Below are 21,966 nucleotides of genomic sequence, written 5' to 3' on the forward strand. Positions count from 1 at the left end.
TTGCAGCAGGGGTTAATTTCAGACGAGCAATGGAAATAGCTGCATAAAAGACAAAGGAAAAAAGACATCAGCGATCCTCATCATATGAGACAGGATTGATAGTGATCCTTCGAGGATCCTCTACCCTACCATGAGTGGCCCATTCCTTGGGCAAATCCTTCCCATCCGGGATTGAATCCCTCTTAACAAAGAAAAACCGACGTTTCCAGTTGGTATCATTCTTAGTAACTTTGAAGATTGGGTGATCCTCCCCAGCTTTCCGTTTCAACAAATATCGGTGAGAACCGAAGGTGGTGAGATCGTAAAACTCAGCTAACTCCGCCATCCCCAGATCAATCCCTTCCTGCTCGATGATCCTCTCGAAGGTATAAAGAACCCTCCAGATCATCGGCATAGCTTGGATGTAAGAGATGCCGGTTAAGGAAAAGAAAGACTGGGTAAAGTCTGGAAAAGGATACGAGTACCCTATAGCAAACGGGGTAGCAGGAAAAGCCACCCAGACATCTGAGACAAAGTCGCTCAAAGCAGTAGGATCAAAGGATTTAAAAACAACATTCGCCGGAAAGCAATAACGAATCTTGTCTACGTGAGCATCACTAAAGCAACACCTCTCCGTAGGAGAATCCTTGATAATCCCCTGACTCTTTAAGGGACTATCCTTCTTGGAATCCTTGTGTGGAGAATTCCGGAGCAACATGTTTTGTGACGGAATAGAAACAGAGACGGAGTAGAAAAAACAGAGTAAAGAAAAGAAAGAAGGGAAAGAAAGAAGAAGAGGATACCTGGACAACCTTCGGTGCAGAATATAAGGAGAGTGTATCTTGAATTTAAACACAAACTGATCCTGACCCTATCTCCTATTTATAATGATGATTTGCAGGGATTGTCACATCTGTGACGTAATGATCATAACGGCTAGTCCGAGCATAACGGCTAGTTTCTTGGAGTCGCCCGTTAGAGATAAGATCATAACAAAATATAACTCGTCTATTTACAATTAACTCCTTATATTTTGGGGGCAATTGTTAGGGCTGGATTTTTACTATAAGTGATCCTTATACGTGATCCTAACCAGTGATCCTTGTTTCCTTGGCAGGCAGTGATCCTCAGCCGGACTTCAAGATCAGGATCATGGGACGTTATGGTGATCCTTATACTAATGGTCACCTTCGCTTACTACAATATTGTTTTGCAGGAACATCTAGCAGGATATGCTCTAAAGACCATGATCCAGGGACGCGTCTTCGCAAATATGGCAAGAGCTAAATCAGAGATAGACGTTGTACGAGATATGGAAACATGGCTTGATCTATGGGCAGCAATTTAGGCTAGATTATCTTTATTTCTAAAGGGGTAATGAGCTGATATCTAGTCATTTTACCTAAAATAGGTCACCCGCACATGTATAAGTACCACTCCTCTTCATTCGGAAGAACACACACGACATACGACACAACTCTCAAACACTTAGACACTCAGTGATCCTTGTACTCAGCTCATTACTATCCGAAGTTGTAACTACATTTTTATTATATTGAAGTTGCTGATCGGTAGTTGCCATCACCCGAGGTTTTTTATGCCGGAGATCATACATTGATCAAGGGCTTTTTCCTCGTATAAATCATTGTGTCTTTGCATATTTCACATTGAAGTGATCCTTTACTTTTTCTACAAACCAAGCATCATACCCCGTTTACTTAAAGTTTGGTTACAATATCCTTGTGTGATTTTTGACCAAAACACTTATACCTTGCGGTATCCTCAAAAGCAGTAAGTGCAGTCCTTGTTAAGGATCATGAAGGTACACAATATCCTGTCTATTATGTAAGTAAGAGTTTACTTGATGCTGAATCCAGGTATTCACACCTTGAAAAACTTATTCTTGCACTGATTATGGCATCTACTAAACTAAGACATTATTTTGAAACCCATGTTATTGTTGTTAGAACTGATTTCCCAATTAAGAATGTCCTCAGGAAACCAGAGATGTCCGGAAGAATGGCTAAGTGGGCAGTAAAGCTTAGTGCCCATGATATAAAATATGAGCCTAGAACAGCCATCAAATCCCAAGCATTAGCAGACTTTGTGGCTGATTTCAGTAGTGATTTACAAAAGGAAGTCGAATTGGAAGTCCAGCAGCTGGATGAAACTAAGGATCCTTGGATACTACATACTGACGGATCCTCAAATGTTAAAGGCACGGGACTTGGTATACTACTAAAATCGCCACAGGGGGACATAATACCCCATTCCATAGCTTGTGAAATCCAAGCCACTAATAATGAGGCTGAATATGAAGCCTTAATCGCTGGTTTGCAAATTGCTAAACATATGGGAATCAGGTATCTTGAGGTATACGTGGACTCATTGTTAATCACTAATCACTTTAATGGATCCTATGCTGTTAAAGGTGAAAAACTAACCAAATATTTAGAGATAGTCAAACAATTGGCACTCTCCTTTGTTTCTTTCAGTTTAACACATGTACCAAGGGAGGAAAATAAAGAAGCTGATGCATTGGCCAACCTAGGATCATCTTTGAAGATCCCAGAGGATATAAGTATCCCCATCATCCATATCCTTGCTCCTGCTATTGAAAATCAGGTGGCCATGGAAATAGAAGAGGATACTGCAATGATCCCTAGTGAGGATACTCAATCTTATTCAGGATCATGGATCTCACCAATCATAAGATACTTACAACACGGGGAAATTCCTATGGGAGAAAATCCTAGGGCTTTCAAAATTAAGGTATCTCAATTCACAATCTAAAATAATGTGCTATATAAGCGATCTCTTGCAGGACCATATTTAAGATGTATCGAGGATCCTGAAGTTCAAGAAGTGTTAAAAGACTTCCATGAAGGAGATTGTGGAAACCACACTAGGGGCAGGGCATTGTTCTCAATGATCTTAAGGACAGGATACTACTGGCCAACTATGAAAAGGGATGCTGTGGAGTATGCTAAGAAGTGTGATCCTTGTCAAAGACACAGCAATATCCTTCATCAGCCGGCTGAATTTCTACATCCTATACCATCCTCTTGGCCATTCATGAGATGGGGGATAGATATAGTTGGCAAGCTCCCTAAGGCACCCGGTGGAAAAGTATTCATGCTTGCTATGACTGACTACTTCTCCAAGTGGATAGAGGCTGAAGCTTTTGCCCAAGTCAGAGAGAAGGAAGTTATATCCTTTATTAAGAGAAACATTATAACTAGATTTGGTATTCCTTCTGAAATTGTATGAGATAATGGTTCCCAATTTATTGGGAGCAGGACTACTAACTTTTGTGACAGTTGGGGGATTAAGATGATAACATCAACACCAGTCCACCCACAAGCTAATGGTCAAGCAGAATCATCCAACAAGATCATCATCAACAATTTGAAGAAGAAACTTGGATCCAAGAAGGGGAAATGGGCAGAGGAATTGCCTTATGTGCTTTAGGCTGATAGGACAACTCCCAAGAATGCTACTGGTCAAACACCCTTCTCTTTGGTATTTGGGGCGGAATCAGTGATCCCAACAGAAATGGTGGTTCCAACTGCTAGAACAAGTACCCGTGATCCTGAGGAGAATGATGCAAACCTGGCTCAAGACTTGGATACTATTGAAGAAATCAGGGATCTGGCTAGGATAAGGATGTCTAGCTACCAACAAAGAATGGCTGGTGCTTACAACAAAAATGTCAGGATAAGGAAATTCCAAGTTAGGGATATGGTATTGAGAAAAGCATTCCAAAATACCACCAATCCTGCTGATGGGAAATTGGCACCAAAATGGGAAGGCCCTTATTTGATCGAAGCCGAAGCTGGAAAGGGGGCATATAGATTGCTTACCATGGAAGGTAATCTGTTACCAAGAGCCTGGAATGCTGTCCACTTGAAAAAATATTTCATATAAGCAGGATCCTTCTGGCATGAGTGATCCTTACATTGGAAGTATCCTTCAAGGATCCCTGAAGCATCAATGATCCTTACTATGGTAATGTCCTAAGCTTGAACTCTTATTTACATATCTTCTTATTTAAGGATAAGGATCATGTATCCTTCATCCTTCTCTCACGAGATTTTGACTTCTGATAAGTTCAGGTATCCTTAGCATAATGTTGACAATCTTCAGAAGCAACTCAGATCCTTGGGCTTGTCCCTAGTTTTCGCCTGTAGCGCACGATGATCCTGGTATAGTTCACGTCTTTGGGACCAGTACTCGCTTTAGGGGCTGATAACCTCATCGTACTGGCTATACCCAGGATCCTACGTATAATGGTAGACGTACCATACATCCGTTCCTAAGGTTTCTAACGTTTTCACGTTAGCTAAGGTTTTGGCATTTTCATGTCACTAAGTTTGGATAGTCGCCAGTGAGGGCCATACTCCAGTTTACATACGATCCTTGGGCTTGTCCCCAGTTATCCTTCGGGCTTGTCCCCAGTGATCCTTTGGGCTTGTCCCCAGTTATCCTTTGGGCATGTCCCCAGTTACTGACTTATCTTTTATATTGGCTTAGTCCCAAGTTATGTTCTATTTATCAGGTTCTCGAAGTTAAACAATTAAGGATCCTTAATCCTTATTATCCATTAAAGTTTCACTTATGGTTATCCTGATTAAAAGTTAGGATCCTAACTTGGATCCTCAGGTATGATCCTTAACTATTTTCAATTTCATTCATTATTTGTTTGAATAACCCTTAGACCTTGACAACTGGACCTATAATCCTTAAAATGAATTACTTTTTGAAAGTTTTCAACTATAGGATACTTGATCCTGGATCGTATCCTAAATTTCTTAAACATAATTCGCTTAACTTTTCTCACTTAGACAAATATATATCAAAACAATTGGAAATTAAAAGGATAACAATACGAGATAAGCCAAAAAGATTAGAGTTATTTTATTAACAAAGGTTTAAAACCCTTCAAAGTTGTCAAAATTGCCAACCCACGTTTCTACCAGCAAAACGTGGCCCGTCCACATGGGTTGGCAAAGGGTGTCCATTGTTTGTGCGGTCATAGCATGCAGGAATTAAAAGGCAGCAGGATCACAATGGCTTCATCCCCCAAACAGAGGATCCCTCCACCATTTGTAATCCTACCTATTGTTCACAGGATCCTAGATCCTCAACCCTAAACCTATTGTTCAAATGCAAACCATAATTGTTTAAAAACATCACAACCATCAAACAAAAAGAATTGGGCTCCGGCTATGTCTAATAGTTTCCTTCAACGCCCAATCTTGCAGCTCAATCCTTCGCTGCACCATCACCACTGGCTCCACTTACCTCTCCACCCTGATCCTTGCCAGCATCTCTACCCTCAAGCATCGGGACCTCCTCAGCTTCTTCATCATCCTCCAACTCTGCCAGCCTCGCCTTCCAACCCTCTACATCCCATGTGCTCTTGTCGAAGGCAGGATCCTGAGCCTCCATAGCCATCTGCAGCTGGATCTTATACATGGTTATTGCAGCAGAGACCTTGGCATCCTGGGTGATCTCATGCTTTTCATAATCAAAATTGATCAGCATCCTGGCAGCATCATCCTTAGTGGCCCGGAGCTCCTTCTCAAGATCAGCTATCTTAAGATCCTTCAGCACACCCACTTGTTGGAGGTCAGCAATCTGGCGGTCTTGATCCTCGACGTGGCCAACATACGTCTCTATCTCAGCAAATTTCTGCAAGGAAAACAAGGCATAACGTCAGAAACAAGTGATCCTCAAAACTGTCAGGATAACAAACAGGGGCAGTGATCCTTACCTCATTGAAGTATTCCAGGAACTGTTGGCGGAGTAGGGGCAGACCTTGTAAATCCTCAGAGGCCTTTCGCTTCTTTCCTTTACCCCTGATAGGCGCTTTAGGGGCTGAAGCAGTTGGGCTAGCAGCAGGAGTCTTCTTCCTTGAGGATTTGACATTTGTAAGATCATCGATGCCAAACTTTGAAGCAGACTTAGAGGATTTTCCAGCACCTACACAACCAAAATAAGATAAGTATTCTAATTAAACTTGAGAATCCTACACAGAATTACTTTTTAAATGAGGATACTTACTTGACATTGTGACAGAGACAGAGGATACTTCTTGAGAATCCTGGGTGGCAACCTGGAAAGTTCTTGTCTCCGGATCAAGCTTCTTAAAGGCTAAGAGTCTCTCTTTTGCAGCAGGAGTCAACCTAAGATGAGCAACGGATATAGCTGCACAATAAACAAGAAAATGTTAGTGATCCTTATCCTAAGGAACACGTTCTATGATGATCCTTCCAGGATCCTCTATCCTACCATGGGTTTCCCACTCCTTGGGCAAATCCTTCCCATTAGGGATGGAATCTCTCCTAACAAAAAAGAATCGTCGCTTCCAGTTCGTGTCATTTTTGGTCACTTTGAAAACAGGTTGATCCTCTCCAGCTTTTCGCTTGAACAAATATCGGTGGGATCCAAAAGTTGTGAGATCATACATCTCACCCAACTCCGCCACACCGAGGTCAATACCCTCTTGCTCAATGATCCTTTCAAGGGTGTATAACACCCTCCAGATCATCGGCATAGCCTGGATATAGCAGATGCCGGTAAGGTAGAAAAAAGATTGGGTGAATTGAGGAAAAGGATACGAATATCCTATCAAGAAAGGGGTGACCAGGAAACCACCCAAGTCTCAGAGATGAAATCACTCAAAGTGGTGGGACTAAAAGACTTGAAAAGGGTTTCCGCCGGGAAACAACGACGGATTTTATCGATTTGAGGGTCGGTAAAGCAACACCTCTCGGAGGGGGAATCTTTGATGATCCCTTGACCCTTTAAGGGGCTGTTCTTCTTAGGATCCTTGCAGGGGGAGTTCCGGAGCAACATCTTTTACAGAAGAATAGAAGAAGAAGAAAAACAGAGCAAGAGAGAAGAAGATGAAAAGGAGAATACCTGGTTGATCTTCTGAATACGGTTATAAAGGGAGTTGCTTTGAATTTAAATGCATTCGATCCTATCCCTATTTCTATTTATAATCATGATTGTGCAGGGCTGTCACCTCCATGACGTCAGACCATAACGGATAGTTCCACCTTAACGGCTATATATCCGTTGAGTTAGTTAGAGATAAGATTCAGTAAAATATAACTCATTTATATCACATAAATACTCCTTATATTTTGGGGGAAATTGTTAGGGCTGGATTTTTATGACCTATGATCCTTACATATGATCCTAACATGTGATCCTAACAAGTGATCCTTGTTTCTTTGGCAGATAGTGATCCTCAGAGGAGCTCCAGGATCAGGATCACGGATCATTCCAAGGATCCTCATACTAACGACTGTTCTCTTTGGACTTAATATTATCTTGCAGGAATTACGAGTTGGATCCGGTCTTAGCAACGTAAACAAGGAATCTGTCACGATAATCTCGCACATGCATAATCAAAGATGGACGTTATGGCAAATATGGAAACTCAGCACAATTCAAGGGCGATTATTTAGGCTAAATTTACTTCTATTTCTAAAGGGGTAACGAGCTAGTAGTTAGGTGATTTGCCTAAAATAGAACCACACACACTTGTATAAATGGCACTCTTGAACATTCGGAAGACACAACACACTTCTCACACGCTTTAGCATACGATACTATAGTGATCCTTGTACCTAGCTCATTACCATCCGAAGTTGTAACCATTATTTGTTATATTAAAGTTTGGTGATCGGTAGTTTCCATCACCCGAGGTTTTTTATGCCGGAGATCATTCATTGATCAAGGGCTTTTTCCTCGTATAAATCCTTGTGTCACTTGTGCATTTTACATTTGAGTGATCCTTCACTTTGTTCATCATACCAAGCATCATTCCCCGTTTACATAAAGTTTGGTTGCATTATCTTTAAGTGATTTTTGACCAAAACACCCATGATATAAGATATGAGCCTAGAACAGCAATCAAATCTCAAGCATTAGCAGACTTTGTGGCTGATTTCAGTAGTGATTTACAAAAGGAAGCCGAATTGGAAGTCCAACAGCTGGATGAGACCAAGGATCATTGGATACTACATACTGATGGATCCTCAAATGTAAAAGGCACGGGACTTGGTATACTACTAAAATCGCCACAGGGGGACATAATACCCCACTCCATAGCTTGTGAGTTCCAAGCCACTAACAATGAGGCTGAATATGAAGCCTTGATTGCTGGTTTGCAAATTGCTAAGCATATGGGGATCATGTATCTTGAGGTATACGTGGATTCATTGTAAATCACTAATCACTTTAATGGATCCTATGCTGTTAAAGGTGAAAAACTAACCAAATAATTAAAGATAGTCAAAGAATTGGCACTCTCCTTTGTTTTCTTTAGTTTGACACAAGTACCAAGGGAAGAAAATACAGAAGCTGATGCATTGGCTAATCTTGGATCATCCTTGTAGATCCCAGAGGATATAAGTATCCCCATCATCCATATCCTGACCCCTGCTATTGAAAATCATGTGACCATGGAAATAGAAGAGGATTCTGCAATGATCCCTAGTGAGGATACTCAATCCTATCCAGGATCATGGATCTCACCAATCATGAGATACTTACAACACGGGGAGGTTCCTATGGGAGAAAACCCTAGGGCTTTCAGAATTAAGGTATCTCAATTCACAATCTTAAATAATATGTTGTATAAGCGATCTCTTGCAGGACCATATTTGAGATGTATCGAGGATCCTGAAGTTCAAGAAGTTTTAAAAGACTTCCACGAAGGAGATTGCGGAAACCACACTGGGGGCAGGGCATTGTTCTCAAGGATCTTAAGGACAGGATTCTACTGGCCAACTATGAAAAGGGATGCTGTGGAATATGCTAAGAAGTGTGATCCTTGTCAAAGACACAGCAATATCCTTCACCAACCGGCTGAATTTCTACATCATATACCCTCCTCTTGGCCATTTATGAGATGGGGGATGGATATAGTTGGCAAGCTCCCTAAGGCACCTGGTGGAAAAGTGTTCATGCTGGCTATGACTGATTACTTCTCCAAATGGATAGAGGCTGAAGCCTTTGCCCAAGTCAGAGAAAAGGAATTTTATCCTTTATTAAAAGAAATATTATAACTAGATTTGGCATTCCTTCTGAAATTATATGTGATAATGGTTCCCAATTTATTGGGAGCAGAACTACTAACTTTTGTGACAGCTAGGGGATTAAGATGATAACATCAACACCAGTCCACCCACAAGCTAATGGTCAAGCAGAATCATCCAACAAGATCATCATCAACAATCTGAAGAAGAAACTTGGATCCAAGAAAGGGAAATGGGCAGAAGAATTACCTTATGTGCTTTGGGCTGATAGGACAACCCCCAAGAATGCTACTGGTCAAACACCATTCTCTTTGGTATTTGCGGCAGAATCAGTGATCCCAACAGAAATGGTGGTTCCAACTGCTAGAACAAGTACCTGTGATCCTGAGGAGAATGATGAAAACCTGGCTCAAGACTTGGATACTGTTTTGGTCAAAAATCACACAAGGATAATGTAACCAAACTTTATGAAAACGGGGTATGATGCTTGGTTAGTTATGAAAGTAAAGGATCACTTCTGTGATAAAGATGCAAAGACACAATGATTTATACGAGGAAAAAGCCCTTGATCAATGAATGATCTCCGGCATAAAAAACCTCGGGTGATGGCAACTACCGATCACCAACTTCAATATAACAAAAATATGATTACAACTTTGGATGATAATGAGCTGAGTACAAGGATCACTGAGTGTCTGAGTGTTTGAGAGTTGTGTCGTATGTCGTGTGTGTTCTTCCGAATGAAGAAGAGTGGTATTTATACATGTGTAGGTGACCTATTTTAGGTAAAATGACTAATTATCAGCTCATTACCCCTTTAGAAATAAAGACAATCTAGCCTAAATTGCTGCCCATAAATCAAGCCTAGTTTCCATATCCTGTGCAACGTCTTTCTTCGATTAAGCTCTTGCCATATTTGTGAAGACGCGTTCCTGGATCATGATGTCTAGAGCATATCCTGCTAGATGTTCCTGCAAAACAATATTGTAATAAGCGAAGGTGACCGTTAGTATAAGGATCACCATAACGTCCCATGATCCTGATCCTGAAGTCCGGCTGAGGATCATTGCCTGCCAAAGAAACAAGGATCACTGGTTAGGATCACGTATAAGGATCACTTATAGTAAAAATCCAGCCCTAACAATTGCCCCCAAAATATAAGGAGTTAATTGTAAATAGACGAGTTATATTTTGTTTTGATTTTATCTCTAACGGGCGATTCCGAATAACTAGCCGTTACACATGGACTAGCCGTTGTGATCATTACGTCATAGATGTGATAATCCCTGCAAATCATCATTATAAATAGGAGATAGGGTTAGGATCATTCTGCATTTAAATTCGAGATATCTTCCCTTTATAATCGCTACCGAAGACTGATCAGGTATCCTCTTTTCTTCTCTTTCCCTTCTTCCTTCTCTTTGCTCTGTTTTTTCTACTCCGTCTCTGTTTCTATTCCGTCACAAACATGTTGCTCCGGAATTCTCCACACAAGGATTCCAAGAAGGATAGTCCCCTGAAAAGCCAAGGGATCATTAAGGATTCTCCTACGGAGAGATGTTGCTTTACCGATGCTCATGTAGATAGGATTCGTCATTGCTTTCCGGCGGATGCCGTTTTCAAATCCTTCACATCCACTGCCTTGAGTGATTTTACTTCAGATACCTGGGTGATCTTTCCTGCAACTCCATTTATCATAGGATATTCGTATCCTTTTCCGGCCTTCACCCAATCTTTCTTTTCTCTGACCGGCATATCTTATATCCAAGCTATGCCGATGATCTGGAGGGTTTTGTATACCTTCGAGAGGATCATCGAGCAGGAGGGGATTGATTTAGGGATGGCAGAGCTGGCCGCACTTTATGATCTTACCACGTTTGGTTCTCATCGATATTTGTTGAAACGGAAGGCCGGGGAGGATCATCCTGTTTTGAAAGTTACCAAAAATGACACAAATTGGAAGCGTCGTTTCTTCTTCGTGAGAAGGGATTCCCTCCCTGGTGGGAATGATCTGCCCAAGGAGTGGGCTACTCATGGTAGGGTAGAGGATCCTCGAAGGATCACTATCAGCCCTGTCTTATTTGACGAAGATCACTAATATCTCTTTTCCTTTGCAGCTATTTCCATTGCTCATCTCAAGTTAATCCCTGCTGCAAGAGAAAGAGTTTTAGCTTTTAAAAGGCTAAACCCTGAGGCCAGAAGTTTTCAAGTCACCATCCGAGATTCACAAGAAGTATCTTCCGCGTCTGTCACAATGTCAAGTAAGTATCCTTACCAAAAAGTAAAATATTAAATTAGTTAGGAGACTTATCTTGTTTTGATTGTGTAGGTGCTGGGAAATCCGCTAAGTCTGCCAAATCTGCCTCCTTGTTTGGGATTGATGATCTTGCCAAGGTCACGTCTTCGAAGAAGAAGACTTCGGTTGCTAGTCCTTCTGCTTCAGCCCCCAAATTACCCATTAGGGGTAAAGGAAAGAAGAGGAAAGTTTCTGAGGACCTTCAAGGATTCCCCCTTCTCCGTCAGCAATTTCTTGATTCTGTCAACGAGGTCAGGATCACTGCCCCTGTTGGTTATCCTGATGGTTTTTGAGGATCACCCATGTCTGACGTTATATCCTGTTGTTTTTGCAGAAACTTACTGAAATAGAATCTTACGTCAGCCACGTTGAAGATCAGGATCGCCGGATTGCCGACCTTCATCAAATGGGTGTGCTGAAGGATCTCAAGATCACTGATCTTGAGAAGAAGATCCGGGCTGTTAAGGATGAGGCTGTCAAAGCATTGATCAAGTTCGATTATGAGAAGCATGACATTACTCAGGACGCTAAAGTCTCTGCCGCGATAGCTATGTACAAGATACAACTGCAGATGGCCACGGAGGCTCAGGACCCTTCCTTTGATAAGAGCACATGGGATATTGAAGGCTGGAAGGCAAGGCTAGCAGAGTTGGAAGACGACGATGATGTTGAGGATGTCCCTATGCTTGAAGGTGGAGATGCTGGTAAGGATCAGGGTGAAGCGAGTGGAGCTGGTGGTGATGGTGCAGCGAAGGTTTGAGCTGCAAGATTGGGCAATGATGGAAACTTCTAGACATAGCCGGAGCCCAATTTTTTTAAACTTTGATAGTAGTTTGTGGTGTTTGAAACAATTATGGTCTGTAATCTTCGAACAATAGTTTCTTAGGGTTAAGGATCCTGGATCCTTTGAACAATGGGTAGGATTGCAAAAGGTGGAGGGATCCTCTGTTTGGGGGATGAAACCTTTGTGATCCTGCCGCTTTTATTTCCTGCAAAATGCTAAGACCGCATAGACAATGGACACCCTTTGCCAACCCATGTGGACGGGCCACGTTTTGCTGGTAGAAATGTGGGTTGGCAATTTTGACAACTTTTTGAAAGGGTTGATGATCCTTTTGTTTAATAATATAACTTTAACTTTTCTGGCTTATCTTGTGTTGTTATCCTTCAATAATCCTCTTATTTCTCAGTTGCTATATTTGTTAAAATAACAAGAGTTGAAAAAGTGTTTAATAAACTTAGGATATGATCCTAGATCAGATATCCTCATATTGAAAATTCTCAAAGTGTTTTAGTTCAAGGATCATAGGTTCGGTTGTCAAAGTATAAAGAGTATAATCAAAAATAGTCAAGGATCATACCTGAGGATCCACGTTAGGATCCTAACCTTCAATCAAGACAATCATAGGTAAGACTTTGATAGTTATTAAGGATTAAGGACCCTTATATGTTTAGACTTCCAAAACCTGAAAAGTGAGATATAACTTGGGACTAAGCCAATGTAAAAGATAACTTAGTAACTGGGGACATGCCCAAAGGATAACTGAGAATGATCCCAGAGGATCACTGGGGACAAGCCCATAGGATAACTGGGGACAAGCCCATAGGATAACTGGGGACAAGCCCAAAGGATCGTATGTAAACTGGAGTATGGCCCTTTCTGGCAACTATCCAAACTCAGTGACATGAAAATGTCAAAACCTTAGCTAACGTGAAAACGTTAGAAACCTTAGGAACGGATGTATGGTGCGTCCACCATTATACGTAGGATCCTAAATATAGCCAGTACGATGAGGTTGTCAGCCCCGAAAGTGGGTACTGGTCCCAAAGACGTGAACTATACCAGGATCATCGTGCGCTGCTGGCGGGAACTGGGGATAATCCCAAGGATAACTGGGGTTGTACCCAAGGATCTGTGGTGCTTTTGGAGATCTTTGACGATTTGCTGAAGATACCTGAACTATCATAACTCAAATGGTTTGTGAGTAGAGGATGAAGGATACATGATCCTTATCCTTAGGCAAAAAGTAAGAAAATGTAATAGTTTTAGGATAAGCATATTACCAGAGTAAGGATCAACTGTATCTTCAGGATCCTTCAAGGATACTTCAATGTAAGGATCACATGCAGGAAGGATCATGTTCACATGGAATATTTCTTTAAGTGAACAGCATTCCAGGCTCTTGGTAACAAGTTTCCTTCCATGGTTAGCAACCTGTATGCCCCCTTTCCTGCTTCAGCTTCAATCAAGTAGGGACCTTCCCATTTTGGTGCTAGCTTCCCGTCAGCAGGATTGATAGTATTTTGAAATGCTTTTCTCAACACCATATCTCCAACTTGGAACTTCCTTATCCTGACATTCTTGTTGTAGGCACCAGCCATCCTTTGTTGGTAGCTTGCCATCCTTATCCTAGCTAGATCCCTGTTTTCCTCAATAGTATCCAAATCCTGAGCTAGGATTGTAGCATTTTCTTCAGGATCACGAGCACTTGTTCTAGCAGTTGGGATCACCATCTCTGTTGGGATCACTGCTTCTGCCCCAAATACTAAAGAGAAGGGTGTTTGACCGGTGGCATTCTTGGGAGTTGTCCTATCAGCCCATAGCACATAAGGTAACTCTTCTGCCCATTTCCCTTTCTTGGATCCTAGCTTCTTCTTCAGATTGTTGATGATGATTTTGTTGGATGATTCTGCTTGACCATTGGCTTGTGGGTGAACTGGTGTTGATGTGATCATCTTGATTCCCCAACTGTCACAAAAGTTAGTGGTTCTGCTTCCAATGAATTGGGAGCCATTATCACATACAATTTCAGAGGGAATGCCAAATCTAGTTATAATGTTTCTTTTAATGAAGGATATGACTTCCTTTTCTCTGACTTGAGCGAAGGCTTCAGCTTCTATCCACTTGGAAAAATAGTCAGTCATGGCAAGCATAAATACTTTTCCACCAGGTGCTTTAGGGAGCTTGCCAACTATATCCATTCCCCATCTCATGAATGGCCAAGAGGATGGTATGGGGTGTAGTAATTCGGCTGGTTGGTGAAGGATATTGCTATGTCTTTGGCAAGGATCACACCTCTTAGCATACTCTATAGCATCCCTTTTCATGGTTGGCCAGTAGTATCCTGTTCTAAGGATCCTTGAGAATAATGCCCTGCCCCCAGTGTGGTTTCCACAATCTCCTTCATGGAAGTCCCTCAACACTTCTTCAATTTCAGGATCCTCAATACATCTTAAATATGGTCCTGCAAGGGATCGTTTATATAGCACATTATTCAAGATTGTGAATTGAGATACCTTGATCCTGAAAGCTCTAGGATTTTCTCCCATTGGAATCTCTCCGTTTTGCAAGTATTTCATTATTGGTGGGATCCATGATCCTGAATAAGGTTGAGCTTCTTCACTAGGGGTTACTGCAGTATCCTCTACTATTTCCATGGCCACCTGATTTTCAATAGCAGGAGCCAGGATATGGATGATAGGGATACTTATATCTTCTGGAATCTTCAAGGATGATCCTAGGTTAGCCAATGCATCAGCCCCTGTGTTCTCCTCCCTTGGTACCTGTGTCAAGCTAAAAGAAACAAAAGAGAGTGCCAATTCTTTGACTATCTCTAAATATTTGGTAAGTTTTTCACCTTTAACAGCATAGGATCCGTTAAAGTGATTAGTGATCAATAATGAATCTACATATACGTTAAGATACTTTACCCCCATATCCTTAGCAATTTGTAAGCCAGCAATTAAGGCTTCATATTCAGCCTCATTGTTAGTTGCTTGGAACTCACAGGCTATGGAGTGGGGTATTATGTCCCCCTGTGGCGATTTTAGTAGGATCCCTAGCCCTGTGCCTTTGATATTTGAGGATCCGTCAGTGTGTAGTATCCAAGGATCCTTGGTCTCATCCAACTGCTGAACCTCCAATTCTGCTTCTTTTTGTAGATCACTACTGAAATCAGCCACAAAGTCAGCTAGTGCCTGAGATTTAATAGCTGTTCTTGGTTCGTATCTTATATCATGGGCACTAAGCTTTACTGCCCACTTAGCCATTCTCCCTGACATATCTGGTTTCCTGAGGACATTCTTAATTGGAAAATTAGTTCTAACAACAATAGTATGGGTTTCAAAATAATGTCTTAACTTAGTCGATGCCATGATTAATGCAAGGATAAGTTTTTCGAGGTGTGAGTACCTGGATTCGGCATCAAGTAGACTTTTACTTACATAGTAGATAGGATATTGTGTACCTTCGTGATCCTTAACAAGGACAGCACTTACAGCGGTTGAGGATACCGCCAGATATAAGGATAACACATCTCCTTTTTCCGGTTTTGCTAATGCTGGTGCTGAGGACATATACTCTTTTAGGGCTTGTAAAGCATTCTCATGCTTCTCAGTCCATTCGAACTTCTTATTCTTCCTTAGGATATCGTAGAATTCTTTGCATTTTTCTGAGGATTTCGATATGAACCTGTTCAAAGCTGCTATCCTGCCTGTCAGTCTCTGAACATCCTTGGCATTGGCAGGAGATTTGATATTTATTAATGCTTTGATTTGTTCCGGGCTTGCTTCAATGCCCCTCTGGGTTACCATGTATCCTAAGAACTTTCCTGCCTTAACACCAAAATGGCATTTTGAAGGATTAAGTTTCATGTTGTAACTATCAAGGATATCGAATGCTTCTTCCAGGTCCCTTAGGTGATCCTCAGCTTTCTTTGACTTGACCACCATATCATCTATGTACACCTCCATAGTTTTTCCAATTTGATCTTTGAACATCATATTTACCAGCCTTTGATATGTTGCACCTGCATTTCTTAGTCCAAAAGGCATGGCAATATAACAATATAAACCGGTTGGGGTCATAAAGGTTGTATCCTCTTGGTCAGATGGTTCCATCTGGATTTGTTGGAATCCAGATGATGCATCCATAAAAGTTAACAGTTCATGCCCCGCTGTTGCATCCACCATAGAGTCAATGTGGGGTAATGGGAAAGGATCCTTGGGACATGCCTTATTCAAATCAGTGAAATCGACACATACCCTCCACTTTCCGTTTTTCTTTTGGACAACAACCACATTGGCTAACCATTTTGGATACTTTACCTCTCTGATCATACCTGCTCGAAGTAGTCTCTCTACTTCTTCTTGGATAATGGCATTCCTTTCTGGTGCAAACTTCCTCCTTTTTTGATGGATTGGCTTGATAGACCTGTCAATGCCAAGTTTGTGAGTAATAATATCCTTAGATATACCTGTCATATCTTCATGTTTCCAAGCAAAGGTAGATTTTCTTCTTTTGAGGAAGGATATCATGTCTTCTTTCATGTTGCCAAGGATCCCTGATCCGATATAGATTTTTGATTCAGGATCACTAGGATCCAAGAGGATTTCATCTACATCTTGTTCCCTTGCCTCCAAGACATTCCTCGGAGGATACTGTAATTGCTATTGCTCCCTTGGCTTCGAGGTTGGCTTCATGGATGAGGTATAGCAATCCTTAGCCTCTTGCTGATCACTGTCGATCTTGATTATCCCCCATGGGCTAGGGAGCTTCACACATTGATGGTAGGTAGATGGAACTGCTTTCATGTCATGTATCCAAGGCCTGCCAAGGATAACGTTGCAACAAGATAAACAGTCAATAACACAAAATTTTTGGTAATTATGTAATCCTTCCACGTAGATTGGGAGTTTGATGTCCCCCAGAGTTTTCTTCGTTTCTCCACTGAATCCAACAAGCACGGAGGATCTTGGTATGATGTCTGATTCTGGGATTCCCATCTTCTTCAAGACATCAAGCTGGATAATGTTCACTGAGCTCCCTCCGTCAATAAGGATCCTGCGGACAAAATGATTAGAGATAAAGAGAGTGATAACTAAGCTATCATGGTGAGGATCCTGAACATTAACGCGATCCTCCTCATCAAATGTTATCATCTTCCCTTCTGAGACGCTTGAGGTTCTAATAGGCCTTTCTCCATTATCCATTTTTGATTCTTTTGCATGTCTTTTGGCCGCTGAGAAGGATGTACCACAAATGTCTGATCCTCCGGATATGAAGTTAATCACTTGTGCGTTTGCCGGAGGTGCTGGAGCCTTTTCAGGGATCCTTTCAGGATCCTGGGTTCTTTGCTTTTTTCTCCCCAACAATTCTTTTAGATGCCCCTTGCTTAGCAGGTATCCAATTTCTTATCTTAAGGCTATGCAATCTTCAGTTAGATGCCCGAAATCCTCATGGTATCCACACCATTTGGACTTATCCTTAGTCCCGGATGGTTTATCATTCTTCCTGGGCCATCTGGCTTTTTCACCTAGATTCTGCATTGCAAGGATCAGTTCATGATTATCAACGGAAAAACAATATTCTGAGATAGGAGGATATTCTTCATCATCCTCTTCTTGGTCAATAGCATGCACATTCTTGTTCTCGTTTCTATGGTAGGATTTGAACTTGTTGCTTTTGAAGGAGGATCCTTGCTTCTCCGGTTTTGAGGATCCCACTTGTCTCTCCTGGATCCTCTTGTCATCCTCTAGCCGGATAAACCTGAGTGCTCGAGTTCTTACTTCATCTAAATTCCTGCATGGTGTCATAACAAGATCATCATAGAATAATGAATCCTTAAGCAGTCCCATTTTGAAGGCTTCAACAGCCGTAGCCATATCCAAGTTGGGAATGTCCAAGGATTCTTTACTAAATTTAGTTATATAATCCCTTAATGATTCGTTATGATTTTGAGTTATCCTGTATAAATCGCTAGTTAACTTTTCAAATTTTCTACTACAAGAGAATTGGTTATTGAATAAATTAACTAAATTAGCAAATGAAGTAATAGAGTAGGGGGGAAGACTTAGCAGCCATTTAAGAGCTGATCCAGTTAGAGTGGATCCAAATCCTTTACATAGGCATGCTTCTTTCAACTTTTCTGGGATAGGATTGATTTCCATCCTTTCCCTGTATTGTGCTATATGCTCCTCTGGATCCGTTGTGCCATCATACAGCTTCATGGTAGGGATATGGAACCTTTTGGGTACCTCTGCATCACAAATTGGTGGTGCAAAGCGAGATACCTTGTGGCTTCCATCTGCAATCTCTGGGATAGGCTTGACTACCCCTGGAACACTTGAGATCATGTCCTTTAGTTTCTGTAATTCCCTGGCCATAGCGTGATTGGTACCTGTATCCTGCATGAATCCAAGGTTAGTGGTAGGATAATTATTTAAAGTGTTACCTCCCATTGGGTTCAAGTTAGGGAATCCATATTGCTGGGATTCTGGAACAACGGCGGGACCAGTGGAAGCAATGGTCTGCATTGGAATGAAGTCCCCTTGATGGACATCTAGACTTCCTGTTTGCAAACTTTTTAGGGATCCTGGCATCTGTAAGGATCCTGGTATCTGGGATGATCCTGGAATGAAGGAGGATCCTTGAACCTGGGATGATCCTGGAACAAAAGAGGATCCTTGGCCCTGGAATGATCCTGGAATAAAGTAGGATCCTTGAAACTGCTGTGCCCCCGGATAGGCTCCCGGATTCATGAAGGATCCCATGTATTGAGGATAGGATCCTATTGGCTGAAAATGTGAATCTGATGTCTGAGTCATTGCTGCCGAGTTGAGACGTGATCCTCTTGACTCCCCTATGATTTGCACGTCGGGGATCCCTGATGGCTGGGAAGTGATCATTGGAGTATCGAAGCTCAAGGATTTGGGCATCAGTGGAGAATGATCCTCTGCCGCTTTCTTTTGTCTTTTGAGATCTCCAATTTCCCTGAGGATCCTTTCGTTGGTTTCATCTTGCCGCTGCATACGATCCTTCATCTGCAAAATTAAAGCAAATACATCACTAGTACTGGGAATAGAAGAATTCATAGCAGAAGAAGATAGAGGTTTCGAGGAAGTGAGAGTTGATCTCTTCTCAGTATTTTTCTGAGATCCTGCCGGTGGAGGAGGCAAGGTGATCTGTGATGAGGTGACTGCAGACATCGCCGTGGACGTGTTCTTCAATGATGAAGCCATGTAACTCTTTGAAATGATTTCGAACAAAAGATTTTCTTATGAATGAAGCACCAATTGCCCCACGGTGGGCGCCAAACTGTTTTGGTCAAAAATCACACAAGGATAATGTAACCAAACTTTATGAAAACGGGGTATGATGCTTGGTTAGTTATGAAAGTAAAGGATCACTTCTGTGATAAAGATGCAAAGACACAATGATTTATACGAGGAAAAAGCCCTTGATCAATGAATGATCTCCGGCATAAAAAACCTCGGGTGATGGCAACTACCGATCACCAACTTCAATATAACAAAAATATGATTACAACTTTGGATGATAATGAGCTGAGTACAAGGATCACTGAGTGTCTGAGTGTTTGAGAGTTGTGTCGTATGTCGTGTGTGTTCTTCCGAATGAAGAAGAGTGGTATTTATACATGTGTAGGTGACCTATTTTAGGTAAAATGACTAATTATCAGCTCATTACCCCTTTAGAAATAAAGACAATCTAGCCTAAATTGCTGCCCATAAATCAAGCCTAGTTTCCATATCCTGTGCAACGTCTTTCTTCGATTAAGCTCTTGCCATATTTGTGAAGACGCGTTCCTGGATCATGATGTCTAGAGCATATCCTGCTAGATGTTCCTGCAAAACAATATTGTAATAAGCGAAGGTGACCGTTAGTATAAGGATCACCATAACGTCCCATGATCCTGATCCTGAAGTCCGGCTGAGGATCATTGCCTGCCAAAGAAACAAGGATCACTGGTTAGGATCACGTATAAGGATCACTTATAGTAAAAATCCAGCCCTAACAGATACTATTGAGGAAATCAGGGATCTGGCTAGGATAAGGATGGCTAGCTACCAACAAAGAATGGCTGGTGCTTACAACAAAAATGTCAGGATAAGGAAATTCCAAGTTGGGGATATGGTATTGAGAAAAGCATTCCAGAATACCACCAATCCTGCTGATGGGAAATTGGCACCAAAATGGGAAGGCCCTTATTTGATTGAAGCGGAAGCAGGAAAGGGGGCATATAGATTGCTAACCATGGAAGGTAATTTGTTACCAAGAGCCTGGAATGCTGTCCACTTGAAGAAGTATTTCATGTGAGCAGGATCCTCCTGACACATATGATCCTTACATTAGAGGTATCCTTGAAGGATCCTTGAGGTGTCAATGATCCTTACTACGGTAATATCCTAATCTTGAACTATTTTATTTTCTTATTTTATTATTTAAGGATAAGGATCATGTATCCTTAATCCTTCTCTCATAAGATTTCGAGTTTTGATAGTCCAGGTATCCTTAGCATATTGTCGACAATCTTCAGAAGCAATTCAGATCCTTGGGTTTAACCCCAGTTGTTTGGGCTTGTCCCCAGTTATCCTTGGGCTTGTCCCCAGTTTCGCCTGTAGCGCACGATGATCCTGGTATAGTTCAAGTCTTTGGGACCAGTACTCGCTTTAGGGGCTGATAATTCCATCATACTGGCTATACCTAGGATCCTACGTATAATGGTAGACGTACCATACATCCGTTCCTAAGGTTTCTAACGTTTTCACGTTAGCTAAGGTTTTGGCATTATCATGTCACTAAGTTTGGATAGTCGCCAGTAAGGGCCATACTCCAGTTCACCTATGATCCTTGGGCTTGTCCCCAGTTATCCTTTGGGCTTGTCCCCAGTTATCCTTTGGGCTTTCCCCAGTTATCCTTTGGGCTTGTCCCCAGTTATCCTTTGGGCTTGTCCCCAGTTATCCTTTGAATTGTTGGGCTTGTCCCCAGTTACTAACTTGTCTTTTATATTGGCTCAGCTCCAAGTTATATTCTATTTTCAGGTTTTCGAAGTTAAACAACTAAGGATCCTCAATCCTTGTTATCTACTAAGGTTTTTCTTATGTTTACCCTGGTTACAGTATTACAGGTAAGGATCCTAACTTGGATTCTCAGGTATGATCCTTAACTATTTTTGATTTTATTCATAATTTATTTGAATAACCCTTATACTTTGACTACTGAACCTATGATCCTTAAAATAAACTACTTTTTGGAAGTTTTCGACCATAGGATATTTGATCCTGGATCATATCCTAAATTTCTTAAACATAATTTGCTTAACTTTTCTTACTCAGACAAGTATAAATCAAAACAATTGAAAGTTTAAAGGATATACAAGGATAACATCACAGGATAAGTCAAAAGTTAAAAGTTTTATTCATTCACAAAATATTTAACCCTTTAAAGTTGTCAAAATTGCCAACCCACGTTTCTACCAGCAAAACGTGGCCCGTCCACATGGGTTGGCAAAGGGTGTCCATTGTTCATGCGGTCATAGCAGTGCAGGAAATAAAGGTCGGCAGGATAACAAGTGGCTTCATCCCCCAAACATAGGATCCCTCCACCACCTATTATCCTACCTATTGTTCAAAGGATCATGGATCCTTACCCTAAAAACTATTGTTCAAAGTACAAACCATCAAACTATGCAAACAAACAACCACCAAACAAAAAAATTGGGCTCCGGCTAAGTCTCGAAATTTTCATCATCGCCCAATCCTGCAGCTCAATCCTTCGCTGCACCATCCCCACCAGCTCTGCTTGCCTCACCACCTTGGTCCTTGCCAGTGCCTCCA

This window comes from Helianthus annuus, chromosome 7, assembly GCF_002127325.2.
Source record: "Helianthus annuus cultivar XRQ/B chromosome 7, HanXRQr2.0-SUNRISE, whole genome shotgun sequence".
In the NCBI taxonomy this organism is placed as follows: Eukaryota; Viridiplantae; Streptophyta; class Magnoliopsida; order Asterales; family Asteraceae; genus Helianthus; species Helianthus annuus.